Source organism: Patagioenas fasciata, chromosome 1 (genome assembly GCF_037038585.1).
Source record: "Patagioenas fasciata isolate bPatFas1 chromosome 1, bPatFas1.hap1, whole genome shotgun sequence".
NCBI lineage: Eukaryota > Metazoa > Chordata > Aves > Columbiformes > Columbidae > Patagioenas > Patagioenas fasciata.
In genome coordinates, this window is record NC_092520.1 from 139,028,534 (window position 1) to 139,038,072 (window position 9,539).

Here is a 9,539-nt window from a genome sequence, read left to right on the forward strand (position 1 = left end):
TAGTCTGTGGTTTATACAGTCCATTTACTCTGACGTCTCCCTATGGGCTCAGCTTCTGCAAAGACCTGGGAAAATTGGCAGAGAATGCTGCGCTGCTCCCTGTGATGTCCTGTCGTCAGCACTGACCTGCTTGGACCTTGGCTCCTGGCAGCCCTTGACCCCCATAGCAGCTCCTGGAGCAAAGGGCAGGCTGAGGGGTGAGCTGCCCCTGCACCATGTCCTCTCCCAGCACAGCCCGCAGCAGAAGAGCCCGCTCCTCTGACTGGAAATTTGGTACCAGGAAATCCCAGATAGAAGCGCTTCCATCTGTTCTGTTCCATGAACCTGCTCATGCCCCAGTTTCTTTATAATACTAAATATCAAATTAGTGAAATTTTATAATAAACGAACTAATGTGATTATGTAATTTAAATACAACCTGCACATACATACATATAAGTAAATAAAAATTCAGATATGGAGACCTGAAGTCAGGTTCACAACAACTGGGACAAGGACTCTTTGGTGAGCAGGGTAGTGGATGCACACCAGAGGACGAGCACTAGCGCAGAGCACAAGATGAGTGTGTCTTTAGGGTACACACACTTGCTTCCTTGAAGCCAAGTTCTTTCACATGTGGTTGTGCTATGTTGTAGCAGACATGCATAGAACCACAACAGTCCCTCTGTGAAAGAGTCTCACAGTCAAGCTTTTGGACAGGAGATAATGAATCAGCACCCACTTCTGATGATGATGATGATGATGATGATGATGATGATGATGATGATGATGATGATGATGATGACGACGACGACGAGGGTATTGACCAAGAGCTCTTGTAATTCAATATCTCAAATAATTATGTCCACAGTTGTGTTTTAATGTAGGTGACATCATTATAATCCACCACTCTCAGTGTAAGGACAAGCAAAATAAAAGTTCAGTAGTGGGATTAGTACATATAGAACTGCTCATTGTACTTTTCTTCAAAGTGGTTGGCCAACCTTTCACAACCAAATTATCAGGTCCAATTTTAGGACTGTTTGCAGCAGAAATTTCTGCCCAGCCCTCTGCTCCCTGTCCTGCTGATTTGCTGTCACGTCCATATAAGAGGAAAGCTTAGGCTTCTAACCGGTAGTGAACTATATGTAGGTTTCTGTGGGGACTTTTGCCACCAGAGGTCAGCGTACAACTCATTAAGTAGCGGCTATGCCTAGCTACTATAAATAAAATGGGAAAGTCTTGGGCATGCCCGGACCCCGAATGGCCACTCTTCAAGGATGCAAATTAGTCGTGGCGAGCACAGATGGGGTTGAAACCCCTTTAAAGGGGAAAAGATTTTCCGTTCAACTCAGACAGGTCAGCCAGGGACTGGGAGTACCCATCACTGTGCAAGAACCTCTCCCTTTCTCACCAGTATATAATGACATGGAGGATGCAAACCATACTTTTATTGTGCAAATTATATGAGAAACACAGGTATGGAGTTTTAGATGGCCATATCAGCCTGGACCTCACTGACAAGAGGGTTTCTCATCCCTGCCTGGAGCCATTTTCCCAAGGATGGTGCTTTCCTTACTACTTTCTGGGAGCTATGTTCAAAATGTTTAATCCTGTCTTCCTCTTCCTCAAGAAAACCCCAAACCCAGCCTCAACACACTGTGCAATAACAGTCATAAAAGAAAAATGAAATTGTACTGCTTATACAGATTGTGGCTAGGAACAGTTTTGAAAATATGATGCTTCATAATGGCACAAACCTTTTCCTCTTTTATACAGATGTTTTTGTTCTGATTATTTTACCTCTAAATATTAAAAGGAGTCAAAGAAAAAGTATCATGGGAGTTATGGAGGGTTTTTTTTTCTGGGTAGTGTGCTGGTTTGACTAAAAGCTAATTAATTTTCTTCATACAGTTAGAAACCTTTCTTCTTCGTAGCTATAGCTGTCATTGTTTGGAGTTAGTTTGAGAACAAGAAAAAAACATCCCAGGACAGAATTAAAGTATTTCTTCAAATGACTTTCCACTGGTTTTGAGTGGGAACAAAGAGAATATAAGAGCTTATTATCTCAGTTGTTGTCTAGGAACCAACATCTCCCAATGCCCTGCCTACAGGTATGAGGCATTGAGAAGGGGGGCATGGATGGGGCAGAGCTTGACTGATATCCAGACTGAGCAAGGAGAGTATTCCATCCCATTAGCATCATGCTTCATATTTAACTCAGATTTTCTGGCTAGGAAGAAGAGAGGGAGATGGAGACAGAGACATGTTCTGGCTTCTGCTCCCTTTCAGTGGAGTTGCGTTTGGGGCTTCATTCTGTTTGGCCTTTTGCCACCCTGCCATTCTGCAGAGGCCTCTCTGGGCCTTTCTGCCTTTTTCTTACTCCAGGATCCATTGTTCAGAACCAGGGTGCTCTCTCTTTTCCCAGGACTGGCTGCTCCAATGTGTCAGCACAAACTGCAGAGCAGCTCTGTGCTTCTGCAGAAGGGACAACCCACAGCAAACTGGGCAGCTCTTCTGTGCTCTGTACCTAGGGATGGGTCTTTATTGCTTGCAGTCTTTGTGCTTTAGAAAGTGCCTTGGCTGAGCCTGGCATAAGCATATCTGCCCATTGATTTTTAACAAGGACTTTTATTTATTTATTACTCCAGGACTTGCCGTGATGAAATAAAAATGATGAATGAATAGCAAGCAATAGCAATGAATAGAGTGAGGTTGGGCAGACTCCTGACAGAAAGAGGAATCAGACAATTCAAGCTACTCGAAGTAACAGATGGTATAGAAAAGGTGAGTTTGATTCTTGTTTTTCTCATTTCTTATAGTGCAATGAAGTGACAGGCAGTAGACTTAAAATGATAAAAAGAAAAAGATGTTTCTACAGGTGTCTAATACCTTGTTTAAATACCTACTCAGCAGATAAATAAAGAAGATATTAGACACTGGTAGGAACTTCCACAACTTCCAGAGAGGTTTCAGAAGAAAGAATTTAAACCTTTGTGCTTTGGAACAGGTAAGACCCATTCACAAATAGTCATGCTACATGCCCACTGGCTTACAACATGTTTTCTTAGCTCTTCTTCAGAAATTTTGTACAATCTACAGTCAGAGAAGAGCTAATGGGTCACTGAAGTGTTTTGTACAATCTTCAGTCATAGAAGGGTTAATGGGCTTTGATGACCAATGTTGTGTTTATTATTGACTTTCACAGATCTTTAATTAGGGAGCCTGGGAGAGAGCTTTGTTACCTGCATATCCAACTTCCTCCACAGCCTATTTATTTACCAACACACAAGAATGAGTGATGTGTATCTGGCTAAAACTGGATCAGGTGCTTAGCCTGCAGGTATCAACTCACACAAGTTTTGCTCAGGCAAATTTTTCCAGCCTGGCCTTGGGGCTGAAGTTACTCCTGGGTCACGCCTGCTGCCACACAGCTCTCTGCAGGGGCACAGGGTGGCTTTCCCTGCTGTCCCTGCCACAAACTTGCACCCCCGCAGTGTGCGCAGCCCCTCTACAAGGGACCTGTAGCCTCAAAGGTCTGGAGAATAAAGTACGTACGTACTGGGATGAATGCAGTGAGTGAGGCAGCAACACCTGGGCAACACTGGCAGTGGAGTTTCTGCCTGGCTTTCTTGGGAGAAATGCCGTAACACCACACTACAGGTCTGGATTCTGAACAATAGGAAGCTCCAAATTCTGCCGTTAACTGTTGCATTCGGCAAACACCCAGCTGAACACAGTTGCCCTCTGAAAACTGCGGTTTTCAACTTGGTCAGTAGATGTCAGTGATACACATGTACACTCACACACAGTCAAATTTTGAAACAAAGGCTTAAAGAAAAAAAGACAGCACGGTTTTTTCTCCCTGGCATCAAGATGCAGTGGGTGGAAAAGGAGAGGAGTGAATATATTCCAGAGGAAAAATGTTCCCGAGAAACATTTGAGATTCCCGTGTCCCACTTGTGAATATGATGAAACAGCAAAACTGGGCAGTGACAGTTCTGGGACTGACAGATACAGTTTCAATCTAAATTCTAGAAAGCTTTCATCTGTTCTTTGTGAAAACACACATTATCACCTTCTTTTTTCAGGCTAGAGCCTCCCGCATAGCTATACAGTTAAAAAGTATATTATGTTTGAATTGTTTGGCTAATCCTAAACCTTTCTCTACTGAAAACTATTTTAAAAGACTGACTCATTTTATTTCAGCCCAGTTGATAGTACAGTTTATTAGTAATATGTTTTATTTTGCTATAATAGCACAGTAATCAGGCAGGCAAAACTGAACATCTCATTTAGGAACAAATACAAAACTGCTTTTTAAGCCTCTGCAGTCTTCATAGCTCCATGGCTTGCTGAACTGCTACATGGTGCTGCAAAATTCTCCAAAAATCAGCAGACCAGCCCAGGAAGTCCTACATGGATCACCTGACATCCCATTTTGTGCAAAGTGAAACACTAGATATCAATGAATTGTCAAGTGCTAAAGTCTTGACAAATCCCTGGGAGCCCTTGCCTCCCCAATGACCGCAGCTGCAAGTCCATCCGATCTGAATCTCTGCCCTGCACTCAAACATGCTCCCCTCTTTTGAGCTAAAGCTGGGAGACACCCAGGCCCACGATTGGGAACTCTTCAGCAAAGGTTTCCAGCAAATGAACATAACAAAGGGGAAATGATGCATTAGGAATGAAAGTATAATTCTGATAGATCACAGAGGGAATTACTAAATATTTTTTTGGTTGCTTGTTTTGGGTTTTGTTTGGTTGGCTGGTTTTTTGTTTGTTGTTGCCTGGGTTTTGTTTATAATTTGGTCAATGCAAAGGAAATTTGTGAGATAATCACTATTTAAATTATCCCAGGGACCTTTCCATAAATGAATTGTCTTTCCATTTTTTTTTCAAAAATCCTGGTCCATCTGGGAACACTAGTGGAAGATTAGATTGGCTTAGAGCTCTCGCAATTTCCAAACTTTTTGAATTTGCAAACCAGTAATAAAGGTCAGTGAAAGTATTGACTCTTTTCTGTGAATAAGCCAACAAAGCAGCCTTCCTGAGCTTGCTTTTTTAGTTGTTGACACACCCACATACATATGTGCACATCCAAACCTAAAAGCCACAGATTCCAGACTGAAAACCAGTTTTCTTGAGCGCAATCATTACCAAGCATTTCAAAAGCATTAAAAAAGGTAATTTTGAAGACACATGTCAATTGACGAAATTTCTTACTAATCCAAGGCAGTTAGAAAATGACTCGTTCTTATGAACAAGAACGTGTATTTCTCATAACCCTTTTTCTGGTATAGTGTAAAGGTAGGAATCCATCAAGTCCTTTTCAGTCTCCTCTTGCATCCTGAGCTTGTTTAAACGTTGTAGTATCAAAAAGCAGCACCCCACAGATCCAGCCTTAGTCCTTTCTGTGAGATTTCGTTTGCTGCTTCTTCATTTGAACACCTAAGGCAGAGACACCTTGGAAATGCTTTCTTTAGAAGAAAGAAAATAAATCTGTTAAACTGTGAAAGGAATATACAGAGATGGGGAATAAGGGAGATGGTAGTGCACCTGCAACGCTCATGCCTCAAGCTCTCAGCAGAGCTGTGCTGTCAGACAAGGTGCAAACCCATTCTCCTGCCAATTTAAGAGCTAAAACCTCCTATCCTCCTTTCTAACTATAACACAGACCAAAAAGGTGAAGCACTTATGATTCAAATTTTTATACCCTTGCTTTTTGTTCTAACCACTTGTTTTATGGGATTATTTTTTTTCTTTTTACAGAGATTTCTTCTCATGGCACCCAAATTTAAGCAGCAGCCTTGCAGAACTGCAGGTAGCTGAGTCATGCCAGAGGATGCGGAGGTTTGGTGTAGAAGTAGGTTTTGTTTTTAAGGAAAATAAGCATTGGGAGTATTTTTAGCAGGATTATGGAACAACTGGTGTACGAGCAGGGAAAATGATGTAAGCTGGGGTGTAAAAACCCAGAGTGACTTTTTATTTTCAGTCTTCTTGATAGTGTGATCAGCTCCTGGTGTGCAGCAGCCATTAAGCAGTCTGCTGTTCTTGAAATAGTGCAATTTTGTTAAGGCTGTTTTCTGTTGCCTACCTTGGCTTGACTCTTGATAAGACGTATCTGGGCATTTGTTAGTTCTGTTTGCTTTCCCTTGCAGAGTGAGGGAGTGACCCTGAAGCTAGAAACTGCCTTTTCAGACTGAAAGCTGGGTTTGTCTCGTATTTGGATAATTTAAAAGAAAGGTTAAAAAGCGGGGTTCTACAAAAACCCTTATCCCATTGTGTGGATTGGCAATGGCTTCCTCTTACGTAGATTCCCCTTTCCTTCTCTATCATTTTATAACTCCAGGACAGTAGCCTGAGTTTCGTCTAAGTCATATATTTTTGCTTAGCCCATGCAGGTGTTGGGAGGGGATGGGAGGGACACAAGACAAGGTCATTGCTTAGTGTTGGGAATTTAAAATATACGACTGAATTACTGCTGCATGTCCCTCCTCTGTATATTTACATTATCACTTGAGGTGTTGAGAGAGCATTTTCTTCTTGTTTCTGAGTAACTCTTCTGCAACTGAGGGTACAGAAAAGAGGACAAAACAGGAAAGCAAACAAAAAAATAGAACTATAAACCTTTTCTGAAAACTGCTTATTCTACTAATACATATTTCCTGACTTTCTTGAGTATTTTTGCAGATATTCCCTATCAATTGTATGCTGTTAAACAGGAGATCTATAAGGGATCAGGATCATTGCTGTGTTAGCAAAACAGCCCCATCAAATTGAAAGGCACAGCTTTTCTTCCCCAAAAAATTATTTGACTCCTGCAGCGCTTCACTTTTATGATTAATGTTGCATTTGCCTGATGCAGCTAATTGCAGCAGCAATTAATCCAAATCTTTTGTCCTTAACTCTGTTTGTAAGCTAACTTTGTAAGCATTTCTATGCTAACAGTACCATACCATTGGCACATTTCTCCAGCATATTTTTTACAACGTTTGGCCTTTGGTATTTATGCTGTGCAATCAGCCATGTGGATAATTAATTTTGTTTTCTTTCTGCAGATGCGAGACTGAATTGTTATAAAGAATGTGCATTCCTCAGGTCTGAGCAGCTACATTTGCTGTGAATGCCCCAGTCCACTTGTGATTATGGTATTCAGACCAAGCAGAGCCATTCTCCATGTTCACAGGAGCCACTACCTGCTTGTGTGAAGGACTGAGAGACTGAATAGAGGACAACACAAAGCAGTTTGGAAATATTATGTTGTCTTCTGTGATGTTTTGTTGGGAATCTCCCTCCCACTCCAAAAAAAAAAAAAAAAAGCAATGAGTAAACTGAGTAAAAAATCTGCAGCTTATCACTTTTTTAGTAGGTAAATATCTTGCCCTCTGGGAGATGAATAGATTGTGACAGTGAGAAGAACTATGCTTTGCCAAATCCTCATCTGAACATTGTATTGCAAAGCCTTATGTCGTCTTCCAAATTTACCACCTTTGAAGTCAGAGTTAGTAGCAGTCAGTTTAAACTCATGCCCGCTTCTGGGCTAGAGTTTTCTTGTGTTCACTACAGAGGAGACAGGGCTGCAAACAGCTGGACTTGTGCTTATCTGATATTCCTCTCCCCACTCCAGGGTACGGTGGGATATCTCCAGTTGTAGGCTGTGAGCCTCTAGGGTGCCATGTGAGGCAAGACTGGTCCAAACCTTTCCTGGGAGAGAATGTTGTTTACGTTATGTTTGCTGAACCCTTCTTGCAATATATGCTCAGGTGTAGGAGGAAGGGGTATGGAAAGGAGGATGGTGAAGGGACCAGAGCATCTGGCACGACCACGGGTGAGGCTACCCCACCTGGGGGAGCAAGATGTCCTGCTCCATTCAGGCCCATGAAACCTGCTCTAAACAGGACTGTCTCAGACACCAACCCAGGCACCAAGTGGCATCAAGGGAAAATGAAAATGGAAACATCAGATCCTGCTGTAAATATCATGAGATAAAGGTCATCCAGCTTTGGCTTATATATATATGATTCTCCATGTAACTAGGAACATTACCTTGTGTCCACTCCATTGTTCGTATCAGTTTCCAGACAAGCTTTCAGCCCATCACCTTTCTCATCTGAGCCCTTCCTTATCTATTGCTATAATCCAAAATCTTAATTAAAAATTTGCTGTAAATAAATGTAAGTTATATATATCTTATTATCTTTTGACAGTCACCCTACAAGTTTAAAAGAGATTTTTTTTTCTTTTTTCTTGTTTGCTGGAAATTCCCCTAACTTTGTTGCTACAGAAATAAATTGTACCCGATGTCTCAGTAGCTCCGTGGAGGCTTGCAGAAACAGCTGATTATTTGTGATGCCTTTCTTTGGGGACACCCATGTGTTTCCATGTGTTGAACAGCCCCAATCCTAACAAATTCAGCACAGCATTGAAAACTAGACTTTTTCTAATGTGGGTTGGGCAGCTGATAGCATCAGCTTTTTTTTTTCTTTTACTTTTTGTGTCATTGCTTATCAGGCAATAGGTAATATTATGTGTCTCAGGAGGTGCTGTGAGGCACATTATCTCTGTTTGCAAAGCACTCCAAAGCACTTGACTGAAAGCTGGTAGGTAAGTGTCTCACCTGACTACCAGCAGCTTGGCTCTGGAAGCAGTAATTTCTGTATAATAACATGCCAATAGTGACTTACTATATGTCAGAGCTGCTAGCTTTATAAAGCACATGCTGTCTTTGGAGTAGCAATCTGGTATCTGTTTGTGCACAGAGGCTTTATCAGCCATAATGGACTGTACATAACAGCAGGTGCCCAAATAAGAGAGGAACTTTCCACTCTGAAAATGTCACAAGTGGCCACTTTTGACAGCTCACCTGAACTGAAGTGGATCTCAAATACCCTCACTGTTATTTTCATGTATGCCCAGAGCACCTATGAACCCACATGTGGATCAGGACCCAGTTGCCTCAGGAGCCGCCTGCAGGCAGAACAAAGACAGTGGTGGCCCAGGCAACTTGTTATCTCGGACAGAAGGCAACAGATGGATGCAGGTCAAATGGAAAACAGAAGGAAACAAGGAGACAGCGTCAGACAGTCTAAGTTTTGGAGGGGAAACCTTATGAGGAGCAGCTAAAGTCACTGGGTCTGTTCAGCCTGGAGAAGAGGAGACTGAGGGGAGACCTCATGGCGGCTACAGCTTCCTCACAAGGGAAGGAGGAGAGGCAGGCGCTGATCTCTTCTCTTTGGTGACCAATGACAGAACCTGAGGGAATGTCAGGAAGATGTGCCAGGGGAGGTTTAGGTTGGTCATTAGGAAAAGGTTCTTCCCCCAGAGGGTGTTGGAGCACTGGAACAGGCTCCCCAGGGAGGTGTCACGGCCCCAAGCCTGACAGTGTTCAAGAAGAGACTGGACAAGGCCCTCAGACACATGGTGTGAACTGTGGGGTTGTCCTGTGCAGGGACAGGAGTGTAAGTATGCAAAGCCATTCACTGTTTAGTAGGTTGGTTTCATAACAGGAGACTTCTACTCCAGTGGGTTAGAACATGCCAATTAAGATGACAAAAAAA

The 9,539-nt window shown here is 42.4% G+C and overlaps 1 long non-coding RNA gene across 1 annotated transcript; it reads left to right on the forward strand.

Annotated features, from left to right (window-relative positions):
• Nucleotides 1–2,613: 2,613 nt before the first annotated feature.
• Nucleotides 2,614–7,624, forward strand: LOC139827040 (uncharacterized). The gene is made up of 4 exons (XR_011737224.1): nucleotides 2,614–2,766; nucleotides 2,893–2,989; nucleotides 5,752–5,845; nucleotides 7,041–7,624. It is a non-coding gene; the product is annotated as an uncharacterized lncRNA (long non-coding RNA).
• Nucleotides 7,625–9,539: the final 1,915 nt, after the last annotated feature.